Here is a 20,461-nt window from a genome sequence, read left to right as displayed (position 1 = left end):
GATTATTCATGTTGCCAGGGTTCCTCTGCTATTTCCATCCACTAAGTATTTTCTGCAAGTTGGCAATTAAAACTGGTAGGATGAGATTGGATTTGGGGCCCAGGAGGTGGGTTTAACCTGCCCTTTACCAATGAGGTGCGGCTTGTGATAGTGGCTTTTTCCCTACAACCTTACAAAGGTCCTTTTCAGAGCTATAGCTAGACACTCTGAGGACCTGGTTGGTGAGATAGCTCAAACTGTCTCTGTCTTGAAATCAGCGAGCCTCTATTCAATCTTAATGAGTCATGTATTAGGCTGAAATCTCAACTATAGAGAGATACAAGAAACTGTGGTGCCCTGCCTCCCATCAGCGACAGCTATAGAAGGAGAATCAGTCTCGCTGGCTACAAAACAACCATTGCTCAACCTCAGAGTGTCCCCATGTGGATAGCTCAGGTTGAGAGTTCTAGAGATTGTTCCAGGCAGTACATCACTGCTTGATAGGGAGAGTTCAAAGGGTCTCCAGCAGCATCCTGATAGTAGAAATCCACAGGCAGTTCCATCCTGCAAACATGAGAGGATGGAGCCTGGTCTCCTCCAGTTACCCACCAAGGTCAGAACAGGGGTATCAGTGCCTCCACCAACTATGCCACCTCGTGACTTGTCTCTCTCTTCCCTGAATCCCTCTATCTCTGGTACCCCCCTCCTTCCACTCTGGTCACTGTTACTGCACTGTTGTAGCAGCCCACACAATGCCCAGGCCACTTAGGGAATTGCCAAACACTTCAGGGTCTGCAATTGGGAAGACTTTCAGACTACCAGGTGAGATGGGAAGGGTGGACTGGGAGTTCAGAATTGCTGGGAAAATATTTGTTTAATTTTATGCCAAGGAGGCTGATGCCTAGGTTCACAAGTAGGGCCTCCCTGGAGAAGGAGGCCCTGTGGTTAGTGGCTGGCACTCATGGGGTAAAATGGGAGGTATTTTGTTACCTGCTCACAGTGAATCTACAGTGAGCCTTATGCTTGGTGAAGGGGTCTCTCATCCTCGTGGTGATGGGCTTTGTACCTGGAATTTGATTTCTTGGATCCTCTTTCTTGGAGCCACAGCTTACCTCAGCAGAGATGCTGTGCACTTTCTCTCTTCTTTCTTATCTCAGCTCTCCACCTTGGCTTCAATGAGTTCACTTCTGTCCAGTATCTCTCCCTCTGGACAGGAGCCTCTGGTGAAAGCTGCCTTTAGTCATCCATCTTTCCATTTTATTTTGCAAAAGAGTTCTCTAATTGATAATCTAGCTTCTGCCAACCCAACCAGCAGACAGCTGGGAACCGGCAACACCAGACACAGAGCCAAATTTTATCAACAGAGGAAAGGAAAAGCATTAATGATATATTTTAAATGCATCTCTATCAATTATTGATAGAATCAGTAGAAAAATTAATTTATAGAAGATACATATGAAATAAAATTATACATTTTTGTCAAGCCATGAGGACATTTACAAAAATTGGTCACATGTTGGTACTTTGTATTTTATTGAATTGTGTTTTAAAGCATGTTTCAAAAAAAAATACAAAGAAACACTGTCATACAGATCATGCCCCCTGATACGAGGCATTTTGGAAGGCAATACCAAATAAGGAAATCGACTCTCATATATTTGGAGATTTAAAATACAGTTATTAAGTTTTTATGGGTCAAAGAAATGAAAATGGGAACTTAAAAATATCTGAAACTATATGACAATGAAAATACTACATTTCAAACATGGAAGTAGTATAACAGCTATATTTTGAGGTCAATGTATGGCCTAAAATGTTAATTTTTGAAAAGAAGAAAGGATTAAGATTAATGAATTATAAACTTATGAAATTAGAAAAAAGCACCTTAATAAATGAAAAGAAAGTAAATTAAATGTATATGAAGCTAAATTATAGCTTTCACATGAAGGCTATAACCCAACTATAGCACAAGACTATGGGGAAAGGGCCAAGGAAGGGGAAGGGAGGGCGGAGGTTAGGGTGAAGGGAGGATAATGGGTGGGGCCACACCTACGGTGTCTCTTAGAATGGGTACAGGCAAAACTTACTAAAGGCAGAACACAAATGTCTACATACAAATAACTAAGAAAATGCCATGAAGGCTACGTTGAACAGTTTGATGAGAATATTTCAGATTGTATATGAAACCAGCACATTGTACCCCTTGATTTCACTAATATACACAGCTATGATTTAACAATAAAAAATTAAAAAAAAATAAAAATTAAAAAAAGAAAGGCATTTAAAAAATTTAAATGTAATAAAAAATATTATCAAAGCCAAAAGTTTGTTCTTTGATATGATAATGCTAATAAATTTAATGTAACTCTGGTGATAATGACCAAGAAAAGAAAAGGAAGTCACCCCAAAACAATATTAGGAATTGAAAAGGTGTATTTGAAAGATAAGAAGAAAAAAGACGAAATTAACACCAATCATTTTGAAATTGGATAATAAATGCTGATTTAAAAAATTAACTTACAAAACTGAAACCAAGAAGAAATAGAAGGACTGGTAGTTCCTAATGCATTACTGAAATGAAATTTGTGGTTAATTTTTCACAAAGAGAATACCAGGTTCAAGTGTTTTCTAAGCAAATCTCAACTCTTCAAGAAAAGATAATTCTGACCTTACACAAACCATTCTAGAGAACAAACAAACATGGAATATCCCTAATTCAGTCTATGATTTCAGCATAAAATTGACATTTTACAAAAAGGGACTAGCATGAGAAAGAAATATTATGGGCCAATTTCATACATAAATATGAATGCAAACATTCTAAATAAAATATCAGAAAACTGAATTTAGTAACATGCAGGAAGATAAAATATAATCAGACAGTTGAGGTTATTTCAGTAATTCATGTGGTTTCATGTTGGAACAATCTATATATGCAAATGTGTAAGGAATGGCACAATTAGAAAATCACCACTGTGCAACTCCTAATGAAATAATAGATCTCAGCAATGATCATCAATGGCTACTAAAACCATTAGGTGAAAGATTGATGGGAAGGTTCTAATGGAAGGATGAGGTTGACACCATCTGAACCCACTGATCAATCTTCACTTAACTGGAAGCAGAATAATGGGATACACAGTATCCCCTGGGAAATGTTCTTAACAAAATTAAACCTAGAACCTTATATCTTACTATAAGTTTAAAGGAAGTATGTAAGAGAAACCAATTAAGTGATAGTACAATGAAGCAATCAGTCAAATCCCTGACCTGTCTACAAGTCCATGAGATAAAAGAGAAGGAAATATTTTTATAAATAACAAAAGAGATCAACAATGTCCTGTAGATACATTCTAAAATGTTTATGCTTGAAATGGCATGACCTCTGTTTTAACATACTCAAATGATGGGTAATGTGAATGCTAGGGGGAAGAAATAATTAAAACAAGATTAACAAAATTTGGTACTGGTTGTCAATAGATGATGGATACTTGAGGGCTCATTATATGAATATGGTGCTGTTTTCATATACATTGAAAAGTTTTAATGATAAAAAGTAAAAATAAATTAATTAATCCAAGAAACAGATTAAAATAAGGGGAAAATATGATCAACCCAACAGATGCCAAAAAGCTTTTGCTAAAGTCAAAGTCCAACCATGAAAAAAATTCCTACTGCACCGTGAATAGAAAGAATATTCTTTACACCCATTAAAAGGTTTCTATAAAAACCCAAAATCTATATCCAAATATCATATTTAATGCTAAAATGTTGGTAATCACCTAGAAAATGAGAGCAAGATAAGGATGTCCATTACCATCATTTCTATTTAGAACAAAAAGATATACATACATATCCACATATGTAATCAAATAGGGAGATACATATATACATAGTTCTAAAATAAATGCATAAATAAAGATTTATAATGAAAGAAATAAATCTCGTTATTTAGAAATCCTGCCAGTTTATATATAAAATTCCCCAAGTCAGTAGATAAATTGTTAGAATTGATATAAGAGAGCCCATCAAAATGGCTCATAAGATCAACATACAAAAATTATATAGACCACAAAAATTTTTAAATGTGTTTTTAAAACATCATAGCAATGTATGTATATATTTCTTAATAATAAATTTAACAGGATATATACAAAATTTGTATGAAAATGCTTATTAAATTTCACTGAAAGACATTAAAGATGACCATGTTTCTATCCCACATTCATGGATGCAAACTTTCAATATCATAAAGATATCAGTTCTCTCCAAATTGACCTATAGATTTTATGCAATATCAATCTGAATAACAATAACTTTCAAGGAACTGGCCAAATTTATTTTTTAAAAGTGCTCAGTCATAACAGTAGATTTTGAGTAAGGAGAACAAACTGAGGGAAATTACCCCACCAGATAAAAGGTATGGTCTTTTGCTACCAGAATGAAAAAACTGACCACCAAACATGATACTAAAACCAGAAATGAAGCCACACTACAGGGTAATTTGGTAATATCTGAGGGCCATTACAGATAACTAAGGAAATGGTTGAATATTCAATTCATGGTTATAAAAGAATTGATTATCCAAAGCTGAAGAAAAAGACATTGGACTCTAACTTTATTCACACAAGTATCAATTTATATTGGTTCTATTGTTTTTCAGTTTAAAGTATAAAGGGAAAAAAAAACTTAACACTTTTAAGAGCAGATAGAGGAAAATATTTTTATAATCTCAGGATAGGAAAAACTAAACAAGAAACTAAAAGCATTGACCTTGAAAATAGTTAATAAATTCATCCATGGTAACATTAACAAATTTTACTTATCAAAAGATGTCAACATTAGAATAAAAATAATCACAAAAGTATAACATTAACAAATTTCACTTATCAAAAGATGTCATAGAGTCCAAAAAAAAAATCCTAAAAAGGAAAACTATATTTGCTACATATAAAACTTGAGTGTCTGACCAGAACAGAATCCTGTAAGTGAATACAAAAAGGATAAACAAACCCAAAGGAATGTTGTTGCTTCTGATACTTTAATAAACATATGAATTTTCTGGAAATATTGTTACACTAAAAAGCTGACTCTGGGATGGGGGCCTGACATCCTGTAGTTCTAACAAACTGTAGGGATGCAGGTGGTCTGTGACACAGCAACAGGGAAGTAGGCAGAAGACCAGAGCAAGAACTTCACAGAACAGGAATTAGAAATGGTTGATTAAAAGAAAAATAAGCTGATGCTCAATTTTGTTAGTAATCACAAGCTAAAACTTAAAAATTCTGACAATTTTAAGTATTGGTAAGGAGGCAAATCAACAGAAACCTGTATGAAGGGAAAGTCTCTCTTTTTTTAAATTAATACAACCACTTCATAGAACTACTTAATTAATTAATATTATACAGTGGTGAAAATAAATTAATTATAGGTACATATAACAACATGGGTAAATTTTTAAATATAACATTTTAGTTAAAAAGGTCACAAAGGACCACAAAAACAAAGAAAACAAGAAAAATGAACAGTATATTGCTTGGGGATATAAATATATGATATAATACTATTTACAAATGAAAGAAATAGTTTTCAAAATTTAGCGTTATGGTTAAATCTGGGACAATGCACAGAAATAGTGTACAAAAAAGAGTATATATTTCTAGTTATATTCCAATTTTTTATGTTGTGTTGTGATTTCACAGATATTCCTGAAATTACTACATTTCATAATGTATATATGTTAAACATGTAATTTTGTATGTATTACATATTTATAATATCAAAATATTTAAATACTATTATAACTTTTCACTCATGTTTCTAGATAGATACAGATATATTTGTACAGATAACACACAAATTGGTGTGTGTCTGTCTTGAGGAAAAATCTAAAATAAATTTAAAATCAAAATTAAGTTGAAGAAATATATGCACTTAATCTTAGGAAGACATATTTACCTAATACTATATATATAAATACAGATGAATTTTAGCAAACATTTACTGCATACCTAGATCTCATCCTCAGAATGTTAGAAAAAGAAATTGACAGAGCAAGATGGCAGACTAGATATCTCCTTGCTGACTACTTGTGGTGAGACAAGAGAAAGTGGTCGTTGGCCACCTCTGGCTGGAGAAATATGCACAGAAACATCACTATGGGGGCACCATGAAGTAGCAGCAAACTTTAGGGGCCAAGAAAGAGACAAAGAACTTAGGAAAGCTGATGAAGAAGGCAGGTGGTGGGTATGAGCAGAGGTTGGCTGGTTGGCTGGCTGTCCTGCACAGGGCTGGAGACAACAAAGGCTTATCCTGCAGTATTTCAGTTTTGGACTGGGCTTCTCACTGGAGCAGTGAGTAGAATTGAACAGCATCTGGTAGCTGAGGTTGAATATTGTGTGGGGTGGTTCTCCTACGAGGTTGGCTGCTGTAAAAGAGCTGCCAATATGGGAAAACTACATGGGCAAAACAGTCCTTGGGATCCTAGTGCACAGCTGGCACTGGCATCTGCTGAGCTTGAGTGGCCATCCTTGGGGTGAGCTGAATAGTTCCTGTACCCCTGAGAGTGCTGATTTGTTGTCAGGGGAAACTGTCTGACAGGTCTCTTGGGAAATCTGGCAAGAGCTTTGGGACCCTAATCATGCAGGGACTGAATGCTGATGAACCAAACAGCCTGGATGAGGGCAAAGAAATCAGAAAGACAAAATGTGGTCTCCTCTGCAACTAGAGAGTGGCTTCCAACCCTGATCATATACAAAAATTTCCATGTATGTTCTCTGACTCCTAAAAACACAGGGCAACGTGGCATCCAGGCAACATCTTGCAATACATACATACACATACACATACTTTGCTTCTTTTCTCGATTTTTTCTTCGTTTTTTCTTTTTTCTCATTTGTTGTTGTTTTTGTTTAGATTTTTTGTTTGTTTGTTTGGCTGTATTTTTGTTTTTTCACTTTTAATTTTAACGTTAGCATGGGTTCTTCCATTTTTTGTTATGTTTTTTCAGCCCTTCCTTACTCTCCTTTTTCTCTCTTTTGGTTGACATTTTTTTACTGTTCTCATCTTTCCCACATAAATTTCTCATACAACAGTTAAGATATCTTTTTTTCTTTTTTATCTTAGACAATTATATATAAATATACATTTATTAAATCTATTTTTTATTTTGGCTGGGGCTGGGTTTGAACCCGCCACCTCCAGCATATGGGACCGGCGCCCTACCCGCTGAGCCACAGGCGCCGCCCTTTAAATCTATTTTTATTCTTTTTTCTCTTTTCTGAGGGCTGAGGGTAATGGCAACAGTTTGGCTGGTGAGTCATAGCATTGAACTGGCTCAAAAAGGGCCAAGAGATCAGTCTTGGGTGTTCTTCTAGCTTTGGGTATTGGAAAGAAGTTATTGGTAGGTCCCTACTGTTACACATTGTTGACTTATTTCTATATTTGGCAACGGTGGATGCCTTCCCTTTGTCTAGCCTGGTAAGGAGCTTCTGACTTAGAGGGTCCCATCCAATCTGGCCCCAACTATGTCCAAAAGCAATGGGTATTGCTAAACCACCTCATTAAGCACCACTATTTCTCCTGTGGCTCTCTCTTTTACCGTCCTTTCTCTCTGATTTTATTCAATTTTCCCCTTCTACCACCCTTCTATTTTTTATTCCTTTTTATCTTTTTCTTTTGTTTTTCTCCCTTCTTACTTTTTACCCTTATCTTCCTTTTGGCTTTGTACCAAAAGGTGACTTCAACACTTAAGCTCTAAGACAAGGTAATTTGAAGTGAAAGAGATACTGAGAAGGTAAAAGTAGGGAATATAAGTGAACAAGAAGAAAACACATATGAGGAGAAACCAACAGAAAAATTCCAACAACCTGAAAAACCAGAATAGAGCACCCCCACCCCCAAGGAATCATGAGGTAACTACCACAGAAGATTCCACCTATAAAGAATGAGCAGAAATGACAGAAAGATACTTTAAAATATGGATGAAAAATAAAATAAAATAAAGGGAATTGATGAGAAAATGAAACAACATAACCAAAAAATGGATGAAAGATATGAAGAATGTAGAAATGATATGGCAGAGCTTAAGGACCTAAAGAAGTCAACTGGGGGACTGAAATATACAGTAGAAAGTATCAACAATATACTAAACCATGGCAAAGAAAGAATCTCAGAGCTAGAGGATAAAACTTTTGAGCTAACCCACATAGTTAAAGAGACAGAAAAGAAGAGAGAAAAACAGAGTATTCACCCAGATAATTATGGTACTTAATGAAATGTTCAAATATACAAATTATAAGTATTCCCAAAAGGGAAGAAGAACATCACAAAGGAGTGGAAGTGCTGCTAAAGGGTATCATAAATGAAACCTTCCCAAGAATCACTTAAAGATTCTGAAACAGTCATTTTAGAGATATATTGAACTCTGGGTTGTCCCAACACAAACAGAGCATCTCCAAGACACATTGTAATAAACCCATCTAAAGTCAACACAAAACAGAAAATTCTGCAAGCAGCCAGGAGTAAGCACCAGTTGACGTACAGGGACAGACCCATTAGGGTGACAGTTGACTTCTCAGCTAGAACTTTCCAATGGTCAACTATCTTTAACCTTCTTAAACAAAATAATTTGCAGCCCAAAATTCTGTATCCTGCTAAACTAAACTTCAAAATTGATGGAAAAATCAAATATTTTACTGATATGCAAACGTTGAGGAATTTTGCCACAACAGGACCAACTCTACAAGACATACCTAGATCTATTCTCTACAGTAAACATCACAATGTACCACCAGCAAAGAAAATACCCACAAACTAAGGACAAATCCTAGTTGACATAATGATTCAAAGACTAAAACTAAGCAACAGACCTTTACAAAATAAAATGAATAGAACTCGACTACACTTAAATAATTCTCTCAATAAATGTTAATGGCTTGAATTCCCCCATGGAAGAGGCAAAGGCTTGCCAAATGGATAAAAAAACACAAACCATCCATATGCTTCTCCAGGAAACACACCTAAAATCAAAAGACAAAATAAGATTCAGGGTAAAGGGTAGGAAAATAATACTTCAGGTAAATGGGAAACAAAAGAAAGGAGGGGTTTCAATATTATTTTCTGATACATGTGGATTCAATGCAACTAAAGTTAAGAAATCCAAAAATGGTCACTTTATACTGGTCAAGGGAACAATACAAATCAAAAGAATATTTCAATTCTAAATATTTATGCACTAAACTTAAATGCTCCCAGATTTATGAAACAGACATTGATCAGTCTGAGAAATATGATGTCCTATATCACTATAGCCAGGGACTTTAACACCCCTCTGACACAATTGGGCAGATCATCTAAACAGAAACTAAACAATGATACAAAGCACTTAAATGCAATCCTAGAACAAATGAACTTAATAGATGTGTACAGAACACACTATCCCAAATCTAAGGAATATGCATTCTTCTCATCAGCTCACAGAACATACTCCCAAATAGATCATATTCTAGGTCACAAAAAAACTCAAAAAAATTAAAAGAATTAAAATTACACCTTATATCTTCTCAGACCACAAGGCAATACAGGTGGAACTCAACTCCAACAAAATTTTTCATCCCCACACAAAGGCATGGAAATTAAACAACCTTATGCTGAATAAGGTTAAGGAAGAGGCAAAGGAAGAAATTATTAAATCCTAAAACATGACAACAAGCTACAAGTTACCAAAATTGTGGGATACTGCAAAAGCAGTCCATTGTGGGAAATTTATCGCATTAGATATTTACATCTGAAAAACAGAAAGAGAGCATATCAACAATCTAATGAATCATCTTAAATAAATTGAAAAGGAAGAGCCATCCAATCCCAAACCTAGCAGAAGAAAAACAACCAAAATTAAATCAGAAACAAATGAGATGGAAAACAGAAGAATCATTCAATCAATGAAACAAAAGTTTCTTTTACAAAGGGATAGATAAAATCAATAAATGTTTGACCAAATTAACTAAAAACAGACAAGCAAAATCTCTAATCTCAATCAGAAACAAAAATGAGGAAATAACAAGAGATATCACTGTGATACAGGAGATTATCTCTGACTAGCATGAAAAATTCTACACAGAAATTTAATAATGTGGAAGAAATGGACCAATACCTGATATCATACCATCCCCTAGACTTAACCAAGAATAAATAGATCCCATGAACAAACCAATATCAAGCACTGAGATTCAGGAAACAATAAAAAATATCTTCCAATAACAAAGCCCTGGACCAGATGACTTCACACCAGAATTCTGTCAAACTTTCAAAGAAGAGCTTGTACATACACTGCAGAAACTATTCCAAGACATTGGGAAGGAAGGAACCTTCCCTAACATATTCTATGAAGCAAACATCATCCTGATACCAAAACCAGGAAAGGACCCACACAAAAAAGAAACCTACAGACTAATTTCACTAATGAATATTGATGCAAAAATACTCAATAAAATCTTAGCCGACAGATTACAGCTACACATTAAAAAAATTATACATCATGGTCAAGTAGGCTTCATCCCAGAGATGCAAGACTGGTCTAACATAAGCAAAGCTATATTAATAGAAGCAAAAAAAAAAAAAAATGACCATATGATCTGTTCAATAGATGCAGAAAAGGCATTTCAAAAAATTCTGCATTCTTTTCTAACAGGAACACTTAAGAACATAGGCATAGGTGGAACATTTCTTAAAATGATTAAAGCCTTCTATGACAAACCCAGAGCTAATATCATACTGGAGTAAAACTTAAAGCTTTTCCACTTTGAACTGGAACCAGACAAGGATGATCTCTGTCATCACTACTATTTGACATAGTGCTGGAAGTTCAAGCTAATGCAATCAGGCAAGAGAAGGATATAAAGGGCATCCAAATAGGGTAAGAGGAGATCAAATTCTAACTGTTTGCCAATGATGTGATCTTATACTTAGAAAATCTTAGAGACTCAACCACAAGAGTCCTGGAAGTGATCAACAAAATACAGTAACATCTCAGGGTATAAAGTCAATGTCCACAAATTAGTAGCCTTTGTATACACCAATAACAGCCCAGTCAAGAAGTTAATCAAAAACTCAATTCCCTTCACAGTAGCATCAAAGAAAATGAAATACCTAGGAATATACCTAACAAAGGAGGTAAAAGACCTCTGCCATGCTTTTGGCTGGGAAGAATCAACATTGCTGAAATATCTATACTACACAAAGCAATCTACAGATTCAGTGAAATTTCCATTAAAATACCAACATCATACTTTGAAGAACTGGAAAAAATAGTTCTTCATTTCGTATGGAACCAGAAAAAACTCTGTATAGCCAAGGCAATTCTTAGTAATAAAAACAAAGCCAGAGGCATCACTCTACCAGAATTTAGGCTGTAAGTCCAGAGTGATCCAACCAGCATGGTATTGGCACAAAAATAGAGACATGGACATATGGAACAGAACAGAAAACCAAGAGTTGAAACCAAGAGATTTGATCTTTGATAAACCAAACAAAAGCATATACTGGGGAAAAACTGCTATTCAATAAATGTTGCTGGGAGAACTGGATAACCACATGTAAAACACTGAAATTGGACCTGCACCTTTCACACTTACAAAAATTGACTCAAGATGGATAAAAAGATTTAAATTTAAGGCACAAAATGATAAAAATCCTAGAAGGGATTGTGGGAAAAACTCTTGAGGATGTTTGCCCAGGGAAAGATTTTATGAAGAAGACTTCAGCAGCAATTGCAACAACAACAAAAATAAACAAATGGGACTTAATTAAACTGAAAAGGTTTTGCACCGCTAAGAACACAACAATTAAAGCAAATAGACAACCTTCATAATGATAAAAAAGTTTGCATATTAAGAATCTGATAAATGGTTGATAGCTAGGATCTATAGAGAACTCAATTTCATCATCAACAACAACAACAAAAGAGCAAACAATCCCACCTATCACTGGTCGAGAGACATGAAGGGAATCTTCCCTATGGAAGACAGATGAATGGCTAACAAACACATGAAAAAAAAAATACTCATCGTCCCTAATCATCAGAGAAATGCAAATCAAAGCTACCCTGAGATATCACATAATCCTAGTGACAATAGCCCACAAGATAAAGTCCCAGAGTTGTAGATGGATATGGAAAGAAGGGAACACTTTTACATTATTCATGGAATTGCAAACTAATACAGTTTCTTTGGAAAGAAGTATGGAGAATCCTCAAAGAACTCAAATTAGACCTCCCATTTGATCCTGCAAACCCATTACTCAGCATCTGGCCAGATGGGGAAAAAAAATCACTTTTTTGACAGCTAAGAATACAACATAAGGACATTTGTATTAGAATGTTTATTGTAGCTTAATTTACAATTGCCAAGATGTAGAAACAACCTAAATGCCCATAACTTCAAGAATGAATTAACAAGCTGTGGTATATGTATACCAGGGAATACTATTCAACCATAATTAGAAAAGATGATGACTTCACATCTTTTGTATGAACCTGGATGGAGTTGAAATACATTCTTCTTAGTAAAGTATCTAGGTGTGTATGGCACACCTGATGGGTGGGGGAACACCACTATAAGAGGGAGTCTACCTAACAAATTCAGAAATTGTGACCTGGTTTGTTGTACCCTCACAATAATCTGAAATTAAAAAAAAAAGAAATTGACTTATATGATACTTGTACAATCACATACAGATATACCAATGTTTGCACAGTTTTAGAGATAAAAGTTACTAGTACTACACACATACAGATAGCATATACAAATGCATTTACATAATCTTGTGCAATCAAATATACATAACATTTTCATAATTCTAAACAAGTTTAAAGTTTAGACACATGTATATAATCTATATAGTGTCAGGCTATACAGAATGTATATATCTATCTATGTATGTATTTATACATCATCCCAGGTATATATGGGAGCTCTATTTACCTAATTCTATACTAACCATGATACACAGGCATTTTATGGTCCTACAAGGAAACAGAAAATAGTACTTTAAATAATACTATAGTAAAGTAGGTAATGACATCATCTTAAACATATGAATTCATATGTTAACTGAATTACCTAATCTTTTAAATATACATTTATATACTATAACAGAGACAATTATTCATATAACATTGTTGTGAAACTAACCGTATATGCATTTATAGGATACTATATCAGTGTTCTATAAAACTAGATCAATTTAAATAATAAGGTATAGATGTAGAATTCATTGAATAATCTGATATAGAATCAGAGAAAGAAACATTTGAATCACCCTCTAAAAGTATAGACAAATTTACATAATCTTAACAAAATGCCATTTTGCATAATACATTTTGCAAATAAGCCATTTGCAGATATATTTGCATAACCCTCTAGAGAAGCAGACTCAAGTATATATGTCTATATTTTCCTATATAAATAGATGTATACCTACACAAGCCCATGCAGGATATTCTACAAAGATATATTTACAAACTACTAGCTATTAAAAATACAGAGACATATTTTGCACAATTTTATGATTCAAAAGATAGATACACTCATATATTCCTGCACATTCAAGTTTACATAGTTAAATAAAGTTAACAATAATATTTTGGATATATTATATTATAGACATGGAATCAAAATCCTATTCAGGTACAGATTTTAAAAATCCTATTTATAGTCCCACACAGTCACAAAATCTGCATTCACAATCCTGTGCAGCTACTGCTATAAAATCCTATATATAGTTGAGTAGAAAATAGATTCTAATATAATCCAGATCTAGATTAATGCCCTTCGTCTTTTCCAAATCCACGTCCCCAACCTCATAAATATGTACATTCTTAACTCCATTCACATCTATAGCCACAATGGCAACCCTAACCTCAGCTCTTCCCGAACTTTATATATTGTCCCAGTCTTAATTCGAACCACACATGTATGTTCAGAGACATCCAATAATACCCAAAGTCTAGTCATTGTAGGACAATGCTCCCAAATAAATCAACGTGTTCCTATTTATATACATGTATGTAGCTCTCCATACACATAAACATATATGTATATTTAATAATATATATCCATGTAACTATCTTTAATTACATACACAGCCCTTATCTGGCATACAATTAATCTTACATATACTTAATTTACTATAAGAACACTTAAGTTTATATAATTGCTTAATCTTATACACATATACAGCATATAGTTCTATATATCAATATACACATAATTCCATTCACATACACAAATGAAAGGTATTTTTATTTGAGGGAAGTTATTCTTTATTTTGCAATATTTGAATCATATTATACATTTCCCTTTTCCTTTTCTTACCTAAAATCACATTGTGGATTGTTTTCCAAATCAACTGGTATGCATCCAATTCAGTCTTTTGATGATCATTACATTTCTTTCTTTCTTTTTTTTTTTTTTTTTTGTATTGTTGGAGATTCATTGAGGGTACATGAAACCAGGTTACACTGATTGCATTTGTTAGGTAAAGTCCCTCTTACAATTGTGTCTTGCCCCCAAAAGGTGTGGCACACACCAAGACCCCACCCCCCTCCCTTTTTCTCCTCTCCCCTTCCCCCACCCCCACCACATCTATAATTGTCATTAATTGTTCTCATATAAAAATTGAGTACATAAGATTCATGCTTCTCCATTTTTGTGATGCTTTACTAAGAATAATGTGTTCCACTTACATCCAGGTTAATACGAAGGCTGTAAAGTCTCCATTTTTTTTTAATGGCTGAATAGTATTCCATGATGTACATGTACCACAGCTTGTTAATCTAATCCTGGGTTGGTGGGCATTTAGGTTGTTTCCGCATTTTGGCAATTGTAAATTGAGCTGCAATAAACAGTCTAGTGCAAGTATGCTTATAATAAAAGGATTTTTTTTCCTTCTAGGTAGATGCCCAGTAATGGGATTGCAGGATCAAATGGGAGGTCTAGCCTGAGTTCTTTGAGGGTTCTCCACACTTCCTTCCAAAACGATTGTATTAGTTTGCAGTACTACCAGCAGTGTAAAAGTGTCCCCTTCTCTCCACATCCATGTCAGCATTTACAGTTTTGAGATTTTGTGATGTGGGCCATTCTCACTGCGGTTAGATGGTATCTCAGGGTGGTTTTGATTTGCATTTCTCTAATAATTAGGGATGATGAGTATTTTTTCGTATGTTTGTTAACCATTCATTTGTCTTCTTTAGAGAAGGTTCTATTCATATCTCTTGCCCATTGATATATGGGATTATTGGCTTTTTTCATGTGGATTAATTTAAGTTCTTTATAGATTCTAGTTAATAAGCTTTCGTCTGATTCAAAATATGCATTTCCCATTGTGTAGGTTGTCTATTTGCTTTGGTTATTGTCAGTTTAATTAAGTAACATTTGTTTATTTTTGTTGTTGTTGCAATTGCCATGGCAGTCTTCTTCATGAAGTCTTTCTCCAGGCCAGTATCTTCCAGTGTTTTTCCTATGCTTTCTTTGAGAATTTTTATTGTTTCATGCCTTAAAGTTAAGTCCTTTATCCATCTGGAATCAAATTTTTGTAAGTGGAGAAAGGTGTGGGTACAGTTTCAGTCTTTTACATGTGGTTATACAGTTCTCCCAGCACCCTTTATTGAATAGGGAGTCGTTCCCTGAAAGTATTTTCTTGTTTGATTTATCGAAGATTAGGTGGTTGTAAGATGTTAGTTTCGTTTCCTGGTTTTTTATTTGATTCCAAATATCTACGTCTCCAGTTTTGTGCTAGTACCATGCTGTCTTGACCAGTATGGCTTTGTAGTACAGCCTTAAATCTGGTATGGTGATGTTCCCAGCTTTATTTTTATTACTGCTTTAGCTATATGTTTTTTTTTTCTGGTTCCATACAAAACGCAGAACCATTTTTTCCAAATCTTGAAAGTACAATGTTGGTATTTTAATAGGAATGGCATTGAATAGGTAGATTACTTTGGGAAGTATAGACATTTTAACAATGTTGATTTTTCCCATCCATGAGCATGGTATGTTCCTCCATTTGTTAATATCCTCTGCTATTTCCTTTCTTAGGATTTCATAATTTTTTTTATAGAGGTCCTTCACCTCCTTCGTTAGGTATATTCCTAGGTATTTCATTTTCATTGAAGCTATGGTGAAGGGAGTTGTGTCCATAATTAGTCTCTCATCTTGACTGTATGTGTATGCAAAGCCAACTGATTTGTGGATGTTGATATTATATCCTGAGACATTACTGTATTTTTTGATGACTTCTAGGAGTCTTGTGGTTGAGTCTTTGGGATTCTCCAAGTATAAGATCATGTCATCAGGAAAGAGGGAGAGTTTGACCTCCTCTGCTTCTATTTGGATTCCCTTTATTTCCTTGTCTTGCCTAATTGTAGTGGCTAGAAATTCCAGCACTATGTTGAAAAGTAATGGTGACAGAGGACAACCTCGTCTGGCTCTAGTTCTAAGAGGAAAAGCTTTCAGTTTTACTCCATTCAGTAAAATATTAGCTGTGGGTTTGTCATAGATAGCTTCAATCAGCTTCAGAAATGTGCCACCTATGCCTATACTCTTCAGTGTTCTGATTAGAAAAGAATGCTGAATTTTATTGAATGCTTTTTCTGCATCTATTGAGAGGATCATATGGTCTTTATTTTTGCTTCCATTAACCTGGTGGATAACGTTTATGCACTTGCATATGTTAAACCAGCCTTGCATCCCTGGGATGAAACCTACTTGATCGGGATGTATGGCTTTTTTGATGATAAGCTGTAATCTATTGGCTAGGATTTTGTTGAGAATTTTTGCATCTATATTCATGAGTGAGATTGGTCTGAAATTCTCCTTTTTGTTTGGGTCTTTTCCTGGTTTTGGTATCAGGGTGATGTTTGCTATATTGAATGTGCTGGAGAAGAGTCCTTTCTTCTCAATTTTTTGGGAATAATTTATGCAGTATGGGAATAAGCTCTTCCTTGAAGGTTTGATAATTGTTGTGTGAAGCCATCAGGACCAGGGCATTTTTTGTTGGAAGTTTTGTATTGTTTCTTTAATCTCAGCGCTTAAAATTGGTCAGTTTAGGAACTTTATTTCTTCCTGGCTAAGTCTATGGAGACAGTGGGATTCCAAATATTGATCCATTTCCTTCACATCATCAAATTTCTGGGCATAGAGTTTCTGGTAGTATTCAGAGATGATCTCTTATAGCTCTATGGCATCAGTTGTTATTTCCCCTTTATCATTTCTGATTGAGGTTACTAGAGATTTTACTTTTCTATTTCTAGTTAGTCTGGCCAAAGGTTTATCTAGTTTATTTATTCTTTCAAAAAACCAACTCCTTGTTTCATTAATTTTCTGAATGATTCTTTTGTTTTCAATTTCATTGATCTCTGATTTAATTTTAGATATTTTCTTTTATTCTACTGGGTTTAGGTTTAGATTGTTCTTCTTTTTTTCAATTCCATAAGATGGCTTGTGAGTTTGTTCATGCACCCTCTTTCTGTTTTTTGAATGTAGGCATCTAAAGCAATAAATTTTCCTCTCAAAACTGCTTTTTCAGTATCCCACAGATTTTGGTAGTTTGTGTCTTCATTGTTGTCATGCTTAACGAAGTTAATGATTTCCTGTTTTATTTCTTCCTGCACCCACCTGTCATTCACTAGAAGGTTATTTAATTTCCATGCCTTTGTGTGGGGTTGAACTTTTTTTTTTTTTGGAGTTGAGTTCCACCTTTAGTGCCTTGTGGTCAAGATACAAGGTAAAATTTCAGTTCTTTTGATTCTGTTGAGGTTTGTTCTGTTTCCTAGGATATGATCAATTTTGGAGAATATTCCATGGGGTGATGAGAAGAATGTATATTCTTTAGCTTTGAGATGGAGTGTTCTATATGCATTTATCAAGCACAATTGTTCTAGCATCTCATTTAAGTCCCTTATATCTTCATTTAATTTCCGTTTAGAGGGTCTGTCCAGTTCTGTAAAAGGCGTGTTAAAGTCCCCTGTTATTATGGTATTATAGGATATCATATTGCTCAGACTAAGTAAGGTCTGTTTCAAGAATCTGGATGCATTTAAATTGGGTGCAGAAATATTTAGAATTGAAACGTCTTCTTGTTGTATTTTATCCCTTGACTAATATAAAGTGACCATCTTTGTCTTTTTTGACTTTAGTTGCTTTAAATCCACATGTATCTGAAAATAAGTTACCAACTCCTCTTTTGTTCTGAATTCCGTTTGCCTGAAAAATTGTCTTCTAACCCTTAACTCAGAGATTTAATTTGTCTTATGAAGCTAGGTGTGTTTCCTGCAGACAGCAAATGGATGGCTTGTGTTTTTTAATCCAGTCAGCCAATCTATACCTCTTCAGTGGGGAATTCAAGCCATTAACATTTATTGAGATAATCGATAAGTGTGGTAATGTTCTATTCATCTTATTTTGTGAGAGTTCATTGCTTAGTTTACCTTTTGCAGCAGTATGAAAGTTAGGTTCTGTACTTTAATTTTTAAGTTTTTACTTTGCTGTTGATCTATTGTGATCATCAGTATGTAGAACAGGTTGAAGTATTACCAGTAGAGCTGGTCTTGTGGTGAATTTCCTCAATGTTTGTATGTCAGAAATGATTTGATTTCTCTGTCAATTTTAAAGCTAAGCTTAGCATAATATAGAATTATGGGCTGGAAATTGTTCTGTTTAAGTAGATTAAAGGTAGATGACCATTGTCTTCTTGCTTGGAAAGTTCCACTAAAGGAGTCTGCAGTCACCTTGAAGGATTTTTCCTTATGTCAACTGATGCTTACTCCTGGCAGCTTGCAGAATCTTTTCTTTTGTCTTGACTTTGGACAGGTTCATCACAGTGTGTCTTGGAGAAGCTTGGTTACAGTTGAGGCAACCTGGGGTTCGATATCCCTGTGAAAAGGGTGTATCAGAATCTTTGGTGATATTTGGGAAATTTTTATTAATAATATTCTCTAGTATGGCTTCCATTCCCCTGGGGCATTCTTCTTCCTCTTCTGGGATACCTATCACTCATATGTTTGAACACTTCATAAAGTCCCATAATTCTGTCAGTGAACATTCTGCTTTCTCTCTCTTCTTTTCTGCCTCTTTAACTATTTAAGTTATCTTAAGATTTTTGTCCTCTACCTCAGAGATTCTTTCTTCTGCATGGTCTAATTTGTTGCTGATACTTTCTATTGCATCTTTAAGTTCCCTAATTGACTGCTTTAATTCCTTGAGCTCTGTTATATCCTTTCTTTATTCTTCATATAATTCATTTCTGATTTAATTCTGTTTTTGGATTTCCTTTTTGTTATTTTCCACTTTATCAGCAGTTTTCTTCATTGTTTCCATCATTTTCTTCATTTTTTTCATCATCTGTATTCTAAATTCCCTTTCTGTTGTTTCTAACATTTCTTTATAGGTGGAAACCTCTGCAGTAGCTACCTCACAATTCCCTGTGGTGATTGCTCTGGACTAATTTTTCGTGTTGCCAGGATTTTTCTGCTGATTCTTCCTCATGAGTGATTTATTTTATCTGTTTCCTTACCCTAATTTTCCTTTCACTTCCTCTTGCATTTTAAGTTGCTGTGCCTCTGGACTAGGGTTTCAATGAGTCCTTGTGGTACAGGACAGGAAGGATGAGAAGGTTGAAGGGAATGAAGCAAGAATGGAGTGAAGAAAGAAGAAAAAAAAAAAGAAAGAAAGAAAAAAAAGAGAGAGAAAGGAGATGGGGTTGGTAAAAGGGAATATTGACAAAAACAAGAGGCAAAGAAAGAGGGAGACAAAGCAATATAGGAATTTAGGTGGACAGTAGGGTACTTTGATCCAGCCTTTAAAAAAGCCCCAATGAATGGGGGTGCTGGGTTGGGTGGGTCCCTTGAGGTCAGCAGGTCTTTGTTAGCCATTTCAGACACAGTAACCCACCTCCACCAAGTGGAGAGGAAAGACAAAAATGCTATAAATCAAACCAAAACAAGTAAACAGAAAACTTTATGAGATAAAATTGGGGGGAAAACCAAATAATAAAGGTAGAAACACTAGCAAAAATGAAGGTCTAATTTTTGAAAAAGGCAAGAATGGGAAATTATATTTAAACTAGAAAAATGAAGAAAGAAAAGAAAGAAAGAAAAAAGAAAAGAAAAATCTATAGGGAAAAGGTTGAAATTAAAAAACAAAGCAAAATAAACTAACAACAACAAAAAAAAAGCGGTATATGTATCTTACTGAATATTGTCTGGGAAACAGGTAATATTCTAGGTTATGAGATGTTAATCACAAGGCTGATATGCCTGTACAAGATGGAGACTGGAGGCTTCTGCTGATTTCTCAAACCCTGTAGAGTGCAGAACCTAAATCTCTCCCAAGCCTTCTTAAAAGGCATTTTAAACTGCTAAACTTGCTAAGCAGAAGCTTTCCCAGGAAAGCGCTTGTTGCTGGGATCATTCCTGAAGTGGCTGTCC

The sequence above is a fragment of the Nycticebus coucang genome, chromosome 6 (assembly GCF_027406575.1).
Source record: "Nycticebus coucang isolate mNycCou1 chromosome 6, mNycCou1.pri, whole genome shotgun sequence".
In the NCBI taxonomy this organism is placed as follows: Eukaryota; Metazoa; Chordata; class Mammalia; order Primates; family Lorisidae; genus Nycticebus; species Nycticebus coucang.
This window is presented reverse-complemented; position numbering follows the sequence as displayed.